This window comes from Schistocerca serialis, chromosome 4 (genome assembly GCF_023864345.2).
Source record: "Schistocerca serialis cubense isolate TAMUIC-IGC-003099 chromosome 4, iqSchSeri2.2, whole genome shotgun sequence".
NCBI classification, from domain to species: Eukaryota; Metazoa; Arthropoda; class Insecta; order Orthoptera; family Acrididae; genus Schistocerca; species Schistocerca serialis.
In genome coordinates, this window is record NC_064641.1 from 853,956,761 (window position 1) to 853,974,042 (window position 17,282).

At 43.3% G+C, this 17,282-nt stretch overlaps 1 protein-coding gene and 1 non-coding gene across 2 annotated transcripts in view; both read right to left on the reverse strand.

The window, feature by feature from the left end:
* The window catches only part of LOC126473486 (lysophosphatidylcholine acyltransferase), a 700,767-nt gene that overhangs the window by 394,023 nt on the left and 289,462 nt on the right, over positions 1-17,282 (reverse strand). The gene's annotated exons all lie outside the window — the stretch shown is intronic.
* On the reverse strand, positions 9,004-9,076 carry Trnaa-cgc (transfer RNA alanine (anticodon CGC)). Its single transcript has one exon. It is a non-coding gene; the product is annotated as a tRNA-Ala (tRNA).

The window sequence follows — 17,282 nt, forward strand, 5'->3', positions numbered from 1 at the left end:
ATGTTGATGCATGAAGGGGTTCTGAAAGCGATGCTGATATTCAAGACAATAAAAGCGGGTTAAAAGCTGTGAACTATCTGGGGAAGATAACCTTGCATTACTGAGCAACTGTTTCACCAGATGTCCAGTCTAGCTTACCAAATTCCCAACCAGACAAACATTAATTATAATCTTTTAATAGTCATCTTACGACAACCGATGATATATATATATAAAGAGAATTTAAATAAAAAGAAATGAGTCGGTTTATATTAGGACATTTATTTTAACATTGATCATTGTTCCGTTAAAATTTCGGCATGTCAAACTTGATTCATAACTAAACTGGTGTCTTATTTAGGATTGTGAAAATGTGAGTTTGTAATCTTACGGAACACATCAAATATGGAGCCAAGATTCGGAGACTGCATACAACACTGCATTCATAAAGTAACACACGAAGAACGTTGAAACATATGCAAGAGGACATTAACCACAACCAACCGATTCAATTTTCATCCAAAGAAGTTACATTCGTAGCGCAATCCTGTCCGTCATGAAATTACCACACACTGGTATACTAAATTCATACTAACTCTCTGTGAAATCTTCCCGAAAAGAATAGCTGAGGGCTACTTTGATGATTACACCACATGCTTCACGTGGTCAACTTGGTTTACACAAAGAGTAACACCACAATAATGTTGAGAATTAAAATAAATTACATCGAAAAGAAAAACATCTAACTGGGTACTATCGTCATACTATTAACCTGATGCGTCAAACAATTATATAAGCACGTGCTACTGGTCTCACAAAGTACACTCCACATTGGTTGAACATAAAGAGAAGTTGCTATATTGAAAAATATTGTCAAGACGAGACGCTATAATCTCACGCAGATTCGCATTTAAGATTGATGATCTTAGTTAGAGTTACGGATCATCAACACGTGATTCCACTTTGCTCACAAAGTAGTGACTAAGCAACTACTGGAAGCTATTCTGAACTTCACACTCGAATTACACTGCATTGTAATTTAAGATAACGTAAGATATTTTAGATCTAAACCTGAAACAATGGTGATTAAATTTCCAGTTAGGCTGAACTTAAGAAATCCATTGTCCTACGGGCTTAGCAGACACGCGCTTAGCCGGGGGTCATAGCACTTCAGACGCTCGCCGCGGACAGACTGCCGTGGGCCCCTACCGAGGATGCTTCACAGATACAAACGGAAGTGACCAGAGAGGCAGCTTCCTATACCAACATGACAAGGGACGGACAGGACCATACTAAGAATAGAAACCTCTCTGCTTTTAGAAAGCGTAGCTGCCTGTTCCGACGTTGGTCCTACTGTTCTCTAACAGACAGGCTTTTCTGCTACCATCAAGCATGCAACTAGAAATACATTTGCTCATTCATCCTTTCACACAAAAGGGAAGGCGGATGACAGTATCTTATCATATATACTATACAAAAAAAAGCGCATTTAGGTTCATATGAGACTGTGTGACATGAATTACATATAAAGTGTAGTAGTGTGACAAATCATTCTTGTTTATGTGTAAAAGTAACACGTTCCACTGCTCAGTCTCATCCCAGAAACACCACAGTAAATTCAGAATTGGAATGTATGCCGTAAATGACAACAGATTTAAGAAATTAACATGACAGGAATCCAACAGAGACCTTTCTACAGCATTGGAAACTGGAAAAATTATTTTGTCGCCTCTAATGTGTAGCGCAATTTCGAAAAACTTATGAATGGGTTAAAATAAAGGTTTGGAAAGTGATTCAAACCCAACACACGTTTATGCGCAGCAGTATTAACATTTGCATAAGGCATCACTCACTTTACAAACTTTATTTACGCAAGCTATCGTCACCTACGTGAAGTTTTCGAAACAGTACATTTGGTCTCCGTATACACCTTACTGCTGAATTAAATCAGCTACGCACACTTCCTGCAGTGTTTCGGGTTAGAATGCAATTCGACCATGAGCCTGATGATGGAGCGACCCCCGACATGAACGCAATAACAAAAAACAATAAAGCAGACAGCTGTAGAGGCATTTCATATACGTTTATTAACAAGGAGGCAATAACATTCCTCCATATCAATATAAGAGGAAATTACATTTTACTACTACTTATAAAAAGCCAGAATTTCCATCCGCTAGATCGCGTAGCAGGACGAACCTCTTGGAGCACTTCTCACGAATGTTTCTACCTCTGATGGATGCGAAACTCTCGTCTCGATTAGGCCAAGACTTAACAAAAGAAGTTGATGAGCGCGTTTCTTTCTGTATGTACGTGTTAACATGGCGAGATCCAGTGTCCTTCGTGCCTGTTTGAAGTAGTCTGTCTAGTATAAAAATATCTTATGTAATCCTGTGACGCCTGGCCGCACATGCTAGACGCCAAGTTTATTGCCCATCCTGTTTATTTTCGCTCGCACAGGCGGCGTCTCATGGGGCCCTTAAACCTCTCCTTTTGGAGACTCCGCGTTATTCCGTGTAAGACATCAGAATTGCGTCACAGATACGGAAGCTTTTATGTACAACTTAGTCGTGAACACATCTTCAAAAAATACAACTTGTCCAGGAATGCAGAATGTTTTGATATACTGGCCATTAAAATTCCTACACCAGGAAGATAACGTGTTACAGACGCGAAATTTAACCGACAGGAAGAAAATGCTGTGATACGCAAATGATTAGCTTTTCAGAGCATTCACACAAGGTTGGAGCCGGTGGCGACACCTACAACTTGTTGACATGAGGAAAGTTTCCAACCGATTTCTCATACACAAACAGCAGTTGACCAGCGTTCCCTGGTAAAACGTTGTTGTGATGCCTCGTGAAAGGAGGAGAAATGCGTACCATCAAGTTTCCGACTTTGATAAAGGTCGGATTGTAGCTTATCGCGATTGCGGTTTATCGTATCACGACATTGCTGCTCGCGTTGGTCGAGATCCAATGACTGTTAGCAGAATATGGAATCGTTGGGTTCAGGAGAGTAATACGGAACGCCGTACTGGTCCCAACGGCCTCGTATCACTAGCAGTCGAGATGACAGGCAGCTTATCCGCATGGCTGTAACGGGTCGTGCAGTCACGTCTCGATCCCTGAGTGAACAGATGGGGACGTCTGCAAAACAACAACCATCTGCACGAACAGTTCGACGTCGTTTGTAGCAGCATGGATTATCAGCTCGGAGACCATGGCTGCGGTTACCCTTGACGCTGCATCACAGACAGGAGCGCCTTCAATGGTGTACTCGACGACGAACCTGGGTGCACGAATGGCAAAACATTTTTTCGGATGAATCCAGGTTCTGTTTACAGCATCATGATGGTCACATCCGTGTTTGGCGACATCGCGGTGAACGCACATTGGAAGAGTGTATTCGTCATCGCCATACTGGCGTATCACACGGCGTGATGGTATGGTGTGCCATTGGTTACACGTCTCGGTCACTTCTTGTTCGCATTGACGGCACTTTGAACAGTGGACGTTACATTTCAGATGTGTTACGACCAGTGACTCTACCCTTCATTCGATCCCTGCGAAACCCTACATTTCAGTACGATAATGCACGACCGCACTTTGCAGGTCCTGTATGGGCCTTTCTGGATACAGAAAATGTTCGACTGCTGCTCTGGCCAGCACATTCTCCAGATCTCTCACCAACTGAAAACGTCTGGTCAATGGTGGCCGAGCAAGTGGCCCGTCACAATACGGCAGTCACTACACTTGATGAACTGTGGTATCGCGTTGAAGCTGCATGCGCAGCCGTACCTCTACACGCTATCCAAGCTCTGTTTGACTCAGTGCCCAGGCGTATCAAGGCCGTTATTACGGCCAGAGGTGGTTGTTCTGGGTACTGATTTCTCAGGATCTATGCACCCAAATTGCGTGATAATGTAGTCACATGTCAGTTCTAGTATAATATATTTGTGCAATGAATACCCGTTTATCATCTGCAGTTCTTCTTGGTGTAGCAATTTTAATGGCCAGTAGTGTAGCTGAATATTGCTTGTCAATCTGGGATCTGTACGAGACGGGATTAATAGAGGAAACAGAGCATCATCTTCCTGTCTGTTAAATTTCGCATCTGTAACACGTCATCTTCGTGGTGTAGTAATTTTAATCGCCAATAGTGTATTAGTCGAACGAGTGTTTCGTAAGCTACATCCTTGTGGGTGGACTACATTTCCTGTGGATACTTCAAGTGAATCCTAGTCAGGCATCTGTCTTACGTGCTATTAGTTTTATGTGCTCGTACGACTTTAAATTACTCGGTACGTTTACTCCTGGATATTTTGAGGCATCGTTACTGTCCACTTGAGTACACGGAATGAATTACGCGTAGACTACGCCCAGCTATCGACGTGTCGGCTGCTCCGTCGGAGGTTCCAGTCCTCCCTTGGACATGGGTGTGAGTCTTTTCCTTACCGTAAGTTAGATTAAGTAGTGTGCAAGCCTAGGGACCAAGACCTCAGCAATTTGGTACCATAAGACCTTCCCACAGATTTACGTGTCCCCTGTTCTCTATCCCTGCCAGTTGAGCGGTGGAACTACGCTGCAGCGTCATCGGGCGCCAAAGTTTACAGTTTTGCGTTTTTCGTCGATACCTGTACGCATAACAACTTGTGATCTGCGTAACTGCTGCGTTTTGCTTCTTTTTTCCTTTTTTTCTCTCTCTGTTTTTGTCTCGGAGTGTTCAAATGGCTCTGAGCACTATGGGACTTAACAGCGAAGGTCATCAGTCCCCTAGAACTTCGAACTACTTAAACCTAACTAACCTAAGGACATCACACACATCCATGCCCGAGGCAGGATTCGAACCTGCGACCGTAGTAGTCGCGCGGTTCCGGACTCAAGCGCCTAGAACCGCTCGGCCATACCGGCGGGCGCCTGTTTTAAATCAATGTTTTTTTCTCCGTTTTCTTACAACCGAGTACAGCAGCCAAAATACCAACAGCGTCTTTAATTGTCCACCTTCTCGATCTAATTACAAAACTGCACAATTTTATGGAGCTGCCATTAATATTGCACAGCACTATTGCAATTATGAGCCGCTTTAACGTGTGTTATTCGTAGCGTCTCTAACTACATTATTGAACTTCTCACCGTCTCGCAGTAATAGAGGCTTGCCCATCGTAAACTACGAGCATTTACGGGATATAATTTGCACAATCGCATAAGTGGCTCTAGAGAAGCCCAGGGAGCTACGGAAATAGATAGTGGCACACGGAACAGTGCCATTCGCCCAAAAGAAGTGTTCATACATAATTCAGTGGCTTTCGACCCCTCGAGCGATTGGTTCTGGAAACAGCGTCGAAGACGCGGGCAAGGTCGTGCCGAGGACGACGCCATGGGGGATAGGGGGCGGTTTTTAGGGGCTGCGGGCAGCGACTCGCAGAAAGCTCTTTGCATCGACGCTGCTCTCGACGGAATTCAGATTTCAGAAACTCTGCGGCAGAGGGGCTACACTCCACCCTCTCCTCTTCCAGCTGACATCCCATTCCTTTTTGACAGGGTAGTGATCATTCACTTACCCGAGTTCTACCGTATTCCGTACGTCTTTTCCTTGCGTGGCTTCCTTTCTTAAACACGAAAACAGTGCACAAGAGAACGGAAAAAGTTGCTAGTTTGCCGGTTCGTCAAGGAGAACGCTTAGACTTCGCTATAACGACCTTTAAGTCACAACAAAATCTTCATATGCAGCCCAAGTGCTGCAACAGCGATTTTTTATCCCTTATGGCAACGATTCCCAATCTCTTGGGCTTTGCGGACCACCTATTTTGTGAAAAAAATAGCTTTGAGGTTTAGTAACTGAACATACAAGTAAAAAATATAAACGCATACGAATAATATATATCATGTGGGCCTAGTTAGTAAAATATACTGTACAAGAAGAACTGAAAAATATTAAAGTAAAGATTTTACTGCATTAATTTAATATGAAACTGAAAATGCCTTGGGCAATGTTTGAAAGAACTGAATGAGACATCTGGCAATGTTAGTTAACATAAGCTGTCGAAAAGTCCATAAAGGGTCTCACTGCAGTTTGACAGCTAATGGATACTCTTGCCGAACACTTATCGAGAATGGGAACGATGGTGGTGTTTTACAAAAGTATTGTAGTGATATTTCAACTAATGAATATTCTTCAGTTGATGACATTGTAAATTTTTTTTAAGTGAGCTGCTTTCAAGGGATTTCTGATCCAGTGGATTTCGCCTTCAATTTTAGGGACGTAGAAAAATTAACTGCTTTGAAGAATAGTAGTGTTGGTAGAATAGTAGTGTTGGTAGAATAGTAGTGTTGGTAGAATAGTAGTGTTGGTAGAATAGTAGTGTTGGTAGAATAGTAGTGTTTGAAGAATAGTAGTGTTTGAAGAATAGTAGTGTTTGAAGAATAGTAGTGTTTGAAGAATAGTAGTGTTTGAAGAATAGTAGTGTTTGAAGAATAGTAGTGTTTACAATCACGCCTATTACAATATTTGTATAAAATTCAGAAATACATATAACTTTAAATTATCTGAGGCTCGAGGCCAAATATTTGATGTGATATTTTGTATTTGCAAGTACTGTTTTGTGAATTTCGACTTCGTTGGTTCACAGAAAATTATGTAAATGTAATTTTGTTCCAATTTTTTTTAAGCCAATCGTTGAAGTTTGATTATCATTGCATCCAGTTTGTCCTGTACAAAAAGCTCATGAACGCTCTTGCACGGACAGTTAAGAACGTTGAGGCAACGAAAATATCTGCCGACTACGACGTCCTTGTCAATCAGTTCTTATCTCCAAGGGGACTGAGCGAGGTGTGTAGTGGATAACGCCCTCCACTCGCATCCGAGGGCCACAGATGTTGACAATATTTTTTTTTTCCTTCAGAAATACGTTTCTACAGAGTCTGCATTTTATACGCCGTCTGCTGTGGCCGAGCGGTTCTAGGCGCTTCAGTCCGGAAATGTGCTGCTGCTGCGGTCGCACGTTCGAATCCTGCCTCGAGCATGATTGTGTGTTATGTCCTTAGGTTAGTTAGGTTTAAGTAGTTGTAGAGGACTGATGATCTGAGATATTTAGTCCCATAGTGCTCAGAGCCGTTTGAACCATTTGCATTTTATATCGTCTCTACATCGGGGATCAGCAGTGATTTAGCAGCCCAAATGGCAAAAACCATCTACCGCTTTTAGTGTCGTTTTCTAATTAAATTCTCTCCACATCGCCTGAATAACGTGGCGAGCTGCATCAAACCAGCCTTCACACTGAGAACAACTACAATAAGAAGAGTAACAACCACCACCAGCAGCAGCAATGGACAAAGAATGGTTCAAACTAATGGTCTAATTTACTAGTTGACTGCTCTTTAACGACCCAGTAGAGCCTTAAAAGAGTATACCAAAAACCGGTATCATTCGGCAGCGTCTACGCAATTATTTTTTTTAGCAAAAATTACGGAGCTAGTAAACATTCTCTCGTTGTCTGGAAATTTACCCGGACGAAAATGTTTCACCCCGAGGAGATGAATAAGCTTGTTTTGGGTTGAGCGCTTCTCATATAGCAGGTATGACCACGGTTTTTTTCGGGGAGGGGGGGGGGGGGAGACTGGAGGGGAGGAGAGCGGCTGCACGCCTCGACAGGAACAAAGACTTTTGCCTTGGCTGCCCACGCACAGTGGCGTAACGGCAGATGAAGCGTAAAGCCTAGGCCAACACCCCACTTTGCGCGCCGTTGAACGGGGAACAGGAACACGGAAAAGAGGGCCACAGCTTATTAATCTAATGCCTGTCATTGCCGTAAGGATCTTTGAAGCTCCTGTTCTGCGAGCGTTCCAACTCCGCTGTAGGCCTTTACTGTAAAAAGCCAATAGTGTCATGTGAGCAGTGGTCAAACATGCAGTTGATTGCAGGAAGTTTGTTCTGTATCGATCATCATTAATTTAAAGAATGTACAGTATTATCCAGCACTGACAAATATTTATAGCGACATGTTTCTCCCCAAGGGCGAAGTAATAAACTTGCATATAACGAACACCTTTCTTGGTATGCGACAACTGCTCCATCCAGTGACTGGTATCAGGAATATATTCCACTATCTACAGAGCCGGGTGTTTCCCGCGATATGTAATACCTACCATACTAACTGTTCCCCGTTGATACTCATAGCGAATGCAATCCGCATCGGAAACTCCAATCGTTTTGCGGATTCAAGGCTTCCAGTTCTAACTTTTGCAAACGTATACCAATTTGAAGCCAAAATTTTTGTAACAAAAATTACATCATAGATTATGCTTTCATTCCTTTTTCAATTATAAATGAAAGTAATATATCTTTAATGCATAATGTAGTTTTCGAGATGTTTGATAACTACGTTTCTCCTTTATACAGGTATATTATATTTATATATTGTCTATATTAAAATATACAGTGTATAGCCTATGACCGCCCATGTGTTCATTAAGGGATCGCACAGAAATCTGAAGTGAATCGGCCGACAACTTTTAGAAATTACTAATAACACGCTTCCCCCTTTATATATTCCGTACATATACACTGAAGGGGCGAAGAAACTGGTACACCTGCCAAATATCGTATAGGGCCTCCACGAGCACGCCATGGACTCTACTACTGTCTGAAGTAGACATGCAGGGTCCATGGATTCATAAGCTTATCTCCATACCCGCACACGTCCATCCAGACAATACAATTTGAAACGAGACTCGTCCGACCAGAAAACATGTTTATAGTCATCGTCAGTCCAATGTCGGTGTTGACGGGTCCAGGCGACGCGTAAAGCTTTGCGTCGTGCAGTCATCAAGGGTACACGAGTAGGTCTGAGGAGGAGGAGGAGATTAGTGTTTAACGTCCCGTCGACAACGAGGTCATTAGAGACGGAGCGCAAGCTCGGGTGAGGGAAGGATGGGGAAGGAAATTGGCCGTGCCCTTTCAAAGGAACCATCCCGCCATTTGCCTGAAGCGATTTAGGGAAATCATGGAAAACCTAAATCAGGATGGCCGGAGACGGGATTGAACCGTCGTCCTCCCGAATGCGAGTCCAGTGTGCTAACCACTGCGCCACCTGGCTCGGTGAGTAGGTCTTCGGCTCCGAAAGTCCATACCGATGATGTTTCGTTCAACGTTTCGCGCACTGACACTTGTTGATGGCCCAGGATTAAAATGTGCAGCAATTTGCAGAAGGGTTGCACTTCTGTCACGTTGAACGATTCTCTTCAGTCGCCGTTGGTCCCTTTCTTGCAGGATCCTTTTCCGGCCGCGGCGATGTCGGATTTGTTATATTCACGGTAGACTCGTGAAATGAGCGTTCGGAAAAATTCCTACTTCATCGCTGCTTCGGAAATGCTGTGTCCCATCGTTCGTGCGCCGATTGTAACACCACTTTCACACTCACTTAAATCTTGATAACCCGCCATTATAGCAGCAGTAACCGATTTAACAACAGCGCCAGACACTCGTCGTCTTACGTAGGCATTACCGAGCGCAACGCCCTCTTCTGCTTTGTTCACATATCTCTGTACTTGAATACGCATGCCTATACCAGTTTGTTTGGCGCTTCAGTGTACGTTTCAAGTCAGATCACGAAGACTTATGTAGGCAATGATCTTCCTCTTGTCTGTAAGGTAAAGTGTGCAAAATTCCATCGAGATCATAATAAAACTGCAGTTTTGTATGAATTACAAAGAAACAGACACTCTTCTTTATGTAGATAGATTAGTAATTTCCATCCTTCCACCAAATTCCTAATGCGGTGTCCTAGCCAATGGTTTTCCTTTATCATTCGTTTGCTGTTTGGTTGCGCTCTGTGCTAAATATTTAGAGGGGAATATGGAGTGATATAGGATGGGCCAGGGTGAGGATTTGGCCTGTATTTGCTAAAGGGGAATTTATTCGGAAAGTCACGAGGGAGTTTGGGTGACGGGGATATCGCCGGCATTCACCTTACTCTCACCAAAACCTGTAACGGTCTGGCCCTTCCTGTTTTACTGAGTATATCTTATTAAACTTTTAACTGCGAACATTCGTAATCGTATTACTGCCTTAAACTACCACAGGCGCGTAAGCTACCGAGATGAACAGCTTGGAAAAGCGAAACTACATTTGACGATAAACATTAATAAAACTATTACTGATACAGGAAATACTGATGACTAATTTTTTTACAATACAGTGACCGTGGCCGGAATCTTGAGAAAACTGCCGCAAATAATCCCATCATCTTCAAAAGCAGCTAGCTAGTAATCAGGTGGCCGATGTAGAACGAGTATTCAATTAGGCCTATCTCTTCAGTGCTTGTCTGAGTTACATTTCAGATTGTTTTATGTTACGAGAGGTGCTAAAGCACACACAACTGGGGGCGAGGACGAATACAGTATTAGGTTGCGTAAGTCCTTCTGTAACAACATTGAATAATAAAGAAAATGGTCGCCAGTCCTGGAGGAACGAATCGAAACCCTCTCTGTCTTAACTAAGATGATACTGGCTGCACCTAGCATGAGACTATGCCCTTTTACTTTAGGGAGAATAAAGATGGGTCAAGCACGATTTCAACACTTTTAAAGTCAGAATTACTAAGTCTTTTGAAAACGAAATCAGAGCAAATTTGAAACTTAAACTGATTCAAGTTGCTGTTGCAAGCTGTTAGAAGTTAACTAGCCATGAAACTAATACTAACGCAGCCGTTCTTTACATTCAAGCAAATCTATTGAGATTGTACTGCAAGTTCACCCGTAACGTCGGAAAAAAAAGGGCATCGCAGTGAAAGTCTACATACTTGCCTTATTTGAGTGGAGGAAGACCGCGTTCAGAAATATCATCCTACTCCCACAGCTGAAGATCAGCTACTTTCGTTTGCATATTCTGATCAAGGCAAAGTTAGCAATAATATCATTATAGTGAATGCTTTACTGATGACTAGTTTCGGTAGGAAGTACCGTTTTGAACTCTACGTGAAAATAGATTATAATGAGAACACCTCGGAACGTGAGGTTAACAAGTAAAACGTCATTCCCAAATTAACACTTGTCTTGGTCAAGAAAACTGGCATGGATCAGTTCTGTACTAGTGTCACACAGGGGTTGGGCAAAAACAAGGAAACACCACCAGACATGCATTTACTTTTTTTTCCGTCAGGTCAGCGCGAACGCAATCCCGACTTCCAAAAATTATGCGCCCGAAGGACGCGCTTTTTTTGTAATTTATTTATTTATTAACATTACATCATTATAACATAACATCTTTAGTACAATACATGAACGGAAATGTAATTTTGTGTAGCATATCAATATTATACAGAATCGATATCCTTTAAAGAAAACAGATTGAAAACAAAAACAATTGAAATGGGTGACAAGTTATTCACAGAATGCTTTTGGTAACAATCCTAATATACTGTAAGCTCCCCACAAAAATTTAAAGATATTATTTTAATAGAAATGGGAGCCAAGCGTAACCTCCCTAGCAATTGAATTTAATGACAATAAAAAATGAGAATCGCAATCTGACTCAAAGTATAAGCTGTCACGAAAATAATGAAAAACAATTTAATGCTAATGAAACTTCAGTGATAATGATAACTCAATTAAACCGAAATATCGGTCTTTGGTCCTGTGCAAAAAAATCAGAATTAATTTCTTACCTCATTGAAACTGCATGTCAAATTTCTGCTCTTATTTTGGCCACAGCTTGGAGGAAATGCATTGCAAATAATAATATTTATTTATTTTTTTTAAATTTAACTGAAACTTTTCTTTAAAGGGAATGGAAGGAAATCGTTAGTTCAATTAAATGGTTTTTTTTGTAAAAATTGCTTTGAAATCAAAATTATTATTGGGGCGATTGTTGCACAAATTAGTTACAGTTGATTTACATAATTAGCTGAGCGCATTTTAAAAATAATATACCTCGTCCTGTACCTTGACCAGAATGCCATGTCGACGCCCGCCGACTCCTCACACACAGCTGCACTCGACTGCTACTACTGACATACTGGACTGCTCACAGACTGCCCACGGACAGACTGCTCGCACGACGACTACTACCGACAGAGTATACTGCACAACGACTACTGGACGCAACTGAACTGAGCTACTGCTACCGACAGAGTGCTGCTCGCAACTCTCGCGCGGTCAACTGCAGACTAACCACGATAAAAGGCAATCTGGTCAAAGATTTTATCATGCCTCACCATCGCTGCTACGTCACATACGTGTTTCAATACATGTGTATGAGTTGTGAAATTTAAACAAATTGAAGTAATTGTATCATGTAATAAGGCAAAATAAAATGGAAAACTTTAATGAAAATAGGAAACAAATGGATACTTCTAGCAAGGATATCACTATAACAGATACATCCTCTGATAACTATACAATAACGCAACTGAAACTGTTTACAAAATGTTCGCTGTGCTTCGGTGAACGGTTCAGTCGTTGATGACATTTCCACAGGTAGGCCACGTCCTGCACGGCGTCACTCTGTTGTAACTCAAAGATAGCGTAGGCAGTGTGTCCCAGTAGCCAGGCCACGGCGTTGCTCTGCGTTCTTGGATGCAGTTTAAAGTCAGGAAAGAGAATCCACGTTGGTGTCACACTGGAAGGTCCAGTTTGGTTGATAAGCCCCACACCATCAATCGGCACAACTCCCATACTTTCCGCACGTAGCGACACTCTATACGGTGGTTTCTGGTGTCAGCATCTCCACACTGACTAAGGTGAATGTCTGCTAGTCGCTGCTTAGTCGGAAAGGTGTCATTGACTACTGTGTACCACAGCGAACTGATGCCCGATGAATGGGCATGAATGGGTTGTTAATATTCGCCCACACCTGCTTCCACACGACCGTTGGCATCCGTATTTCCAGTTTGTGCGCTGGTGGACAGCCTAGGAGAGCTTCATAGATCCGTCTAGCCGACGTATTCCGATCTGTAGCCGCCTGCAAGACGTAACTGCGTGCGAGGTAAAATTCCCTGACGTAGGACATCTTAAAAGGGATGCCCACTATTGAAATTGGAGCGCATTGTGATTGAGGCCGGTATCGACCCAATATGGCTGCTGTTTGAACATACAGATGGTACCCCAGCCCGCAGGTTGCGCTGTTTTATTTCACCACGAACGGCACCTGTGGAGTGTTCTCAATACGTTTCATATGTCTGTCGTGATTAAAACAGTGTTCTCTGTAGTTGTGAGTGTATCAAGTGGGAGCTAAGTGAATTGTAAGGTAAAAAAAATGATCGTGCTCGTACATCGGGTGCCTCCGTAACCATGGGAGTCGATGTGTTCGGTGTTTCAAGAGGCACCGTATCAAACAGTCATGATGCATGTAGGCAAAGTGGAGAAACTTCATCCACTAAGTCACAACGCAGACAAAAGTGTGTGTTGAATGATTGTGACAGAAGGTCACTGAAGAGGACTGTGACGAAAAATAGAACGAGAACATTTCCAAAAGTCATTGCCCAACTGAATGTCGCATTGGCGAACCCTGTAAGCATCGAAACACCAAAGTACCTCCAAAAGCTGGGAACTGCAGGGCGAGCTAGAATTTCAGAGCCACTCATCAGTCATTCAAATGCACGTAACAGAAAGAAGGTGGTGCCGAAGCCATAAAACCTGGACTGTTTAGCAATGGAAGAAACTCATCTGGTCGGGCGAGTCTTTTCACATTTTTTCCAACCTCTAGCAGTTTACGTCCCAAGAGTGAAACATGGCAGGGGTTCGATTATGATTTGGGCAGCCACATCGTGGCATTCCACGAGCCCTATGGTTACTCTGCAGGGTCGTACTACAGTCAAGTATTGTGTGAGCATTTTTGCTCATCAGAACCATCCCATCATACAGTGTTTGTTCCCAATGGTGGTGATGTGTTCTAAGACGACAGGGTCCCTGGTCAAACAGCTTGCATTGTCCAGGACCGGCTTTGTGAGCGCCAGGATGACTTCTTGCATCTCCCCTGCCGACCATGGTCACCAGGTCTCAATATTCTTCAGTCTTGCTGTCTAGTTTGTAGAGAAGGCTGGATGATCGCTGTCCACCTCCATCATTGTTACCCCAACTTGCCAGGAAGAATGGTCCGACATCCCTTGGAAACTATACAGGACTCTTTTTTTCTATTCAGAGAAGACCAGAAGCTGTTTTGAGTGATAACGGTTTTCCTACACCGCATTAAGGATGGCAGTATGTTGTGTATATGGTGCTTTCATATTCTGGTTCACCCCCCCTCGCCCCCCCCCCCCCCCCACACACACACACACACGCGCGCGCGCGCACGTTCTCTACCTCAAGTAACACAGCACAGAACATATGACAGCAGTAAAGAATTTTTTTTTTTATTTTCTTGACCAAGACAGTTCAGTTCAACGAAGCCAAGACAGAGTACGTCGGGCGTTATGAAGTGTGGTCAGAGACTGCTGGTCATCAACAATCACTGCAGGTGGGAGGCCAATCCTCCAAGAGAGTGCATGAATTTAAGTACCTACCGGCTCTTTTCACTGAGGACTCGTCATTTGAAGCAGAGATCAATGCCAGAGTACAAGCAGGAAACCAATCTTACCACGGCCTGGTACAACTGCTTCAGTCCAGTTCAAGATTCGACTACACAAAACCGTGATCCATCCTGTTGTTCTATGTGGCTGTGAGACACGGAGTATCCGGAAACAGGACTTCCATAAGCCCCGCGTTTTTGAGAGAAAAGTGCTTCGGAAGATCTTCAGTCCTGTTATGGATGCAGACCAGACAAGGGGGAATGGAGGATCGGATACAACCGAGAGCTTGAGGAACTATACCAGCAGCCCAACATAGCAGGAACTGTCAAAGCCAAACTAACGCAATGGGCGAGTCATGTGGATTTCACACCTACAGACCCCCAGGGAGACCCAACACGTGTTGGAGGGATGGCCTCCATGAAGATTTAAACCAAGCATCAGTACATGTGGGCGGATGGCGGATAGCAGCAATGGACAGAATATAATGGAGGAGTAAACTTGAAGCGGGAGAAGAAAATTCAACTTCGATATGACGTTTTACTTGTAAATAATAGCTTTCAGCTATCAGTCGTCCTTTGGAAGTTTTATTGGCAGATCTAGATGTCAGCTCGAAACTAGCCATTCTCAATGCACTATCATTTTTGGTCAATGCATGTAATGCCTGTTGGTCGGGCTTTGTCCACAGTTCATTCAACGAACAAAGCCCGACCAACAGGCATTACATGCATTGACCAAAAATGATAGTGCATTGAGAATGGCTAGTTTCTAGCTGAAATCTAGATCTGCCAATAAAAATTCCAAAGGACGACTGATAGCTGAAATCTATTATTTACAAGTCAAAATAACAGACGCTGCGTGCAACAGCCTGTGAATGGAGGGTAACCTGATGACGTTTTACTTGTTAACCAGTCCTACAAACGTTTCTTTATCTACTGCATTGTCGAGAGGTTACTGAGATTGAGTGAGTTGCTGGAGGTTGTTGTTGTGGTCTTTAGTCCTGAGACTGGTTTGATGCAGCTCTCCATGCTACTCTATCCTGTGCAAGCTTTTTCATCTCCCAGTACCTACTGCAACCTACATCCTTCTGAATCTTCTTAATGTATTCATCTCTTGGTCTCCCTCTACGATTTTTACCCTCCACGCTGCCCTCCAATACTAAATTGGTGATCCCTTGATGCCTCAGAACATGTCCTACCAACCGATCCCTTCTTCTGGTCAAGTTGTGCCACGAACTTCTCTTCTCCCCAATCCTATTCAATACTTCCTCATTAGTTATGTGATCTACCCATCTAATCTTCAGCATTCTTCTGTAGCACCACATTTCGAAAGCTTCTATTCTCTTCTTGTCCAAACTATTTATCGTCCATGTTTCACTTCCATACATGGCTACACTCCATACGAATACTTTTAGAAATGACTTCCTGACACTTAAATCAATACTGGATGTAAACAAATTTCTCTTCTTCAGAAACGCTTTCCTTGCCATTGCAGCCTACGTTTTATATCCTCTCTACTTCGACCAGCATCAGTTATTTTGCTCCCCAAGTAGCAAAACTCCTTCACTACTTTAAGTGTCTCATTTCCTAATCTAATTCCCTCAGCATCACCCGACTTAATTCGACTACATTCCATTATCCTCGTTTTGCTTTTGTTGATGTTCATCTTATATCCTCCTTTCAAGACACTGTCCATTCCATTCAACTGCTCTTCCAAGTCCTTTGCTGTCTCTAACAGAATTACAATGTCATCGGCGAACCTCAAAGTTTTTATTTCTTCTCCATGAATTTTAATACCTACTCCGAATTTTTCTTTTGTTTCCTTTACTGCTTGCTCAACATACAGATTGAACAACATCGGGGAGAGGCTACAACCGTGTCTTACTCCCTTCCCAACCACTGCTTCCCTTTCATGTCCCTCGATTCTTGTAACTGCCATCTGGTTTCTGTACAAATTGTAAATAGCCTTTCGCTCCCTGTCTTTTACCCCTGCCACCTTCAGAATTTGAAAGAGAGTATTCCAGTCAACATTGTCAAAAGCTTTCTCAAAGTCTACAAATGCTAGAAACGTAGGTTTGCCTTTTCTTAAACTTTCTTCTAAGATAAGTCGTAAGGTCAGTATTGCCTCACGTGTTCCAACATTTCTACGGAATCCAAACTGATCTTCCCCGAGGTCGGCTTCTACCAGTTTTTCCATTCGTCTGTAAAGAATTCGCGTTAGTATTTTGCAGCCATGACTTATTAAACTGATAGTTCGGTAATTTTCACATCTGTCAACGCCTGCTTTCTTTGGGATTGGAATTATTATATTCTTCTTGAAGTCTGAGGGTATTTCGCCTGTTTCATACATCTTGCTCACCAGATGGTAGAGTTTTGTCAGGACTGGCTCTCCCACGGCCGTCAGTAGTTCCAATGGAATATTGTCTACTCCGGGGGCCTTGTTTCGACTTTGCTGGAGGTGTCTGGAGTAAATGTTCCTGGATACCCGCGGTCCGCAATGATCTCTTTTTCTGGAGCGGTGTCCCCGTTTCCAGCAAGCGCTCTAGGAGTCTTCTGCGGCCGGCATGATCATTAGAAAGCGGAGGAGACGCAGCTGGCGCCTCTGGCGGGAAGAAGGCGGCGTGCGCATCACGCCATGGCAAGGGGGCCGCCCACACCACCGCCACCAACACCAATGTGTGTGTGTGTGTGTGTGTGTGTGTGTGTGTGTGTGTGTGTGTCTGGAGCAGTGATTGCCGCGCATCCGGCCCCGGCCGCAGCTGCGTCCGCACCAGACGAGGAGCCCCCATCCGGGACCACCC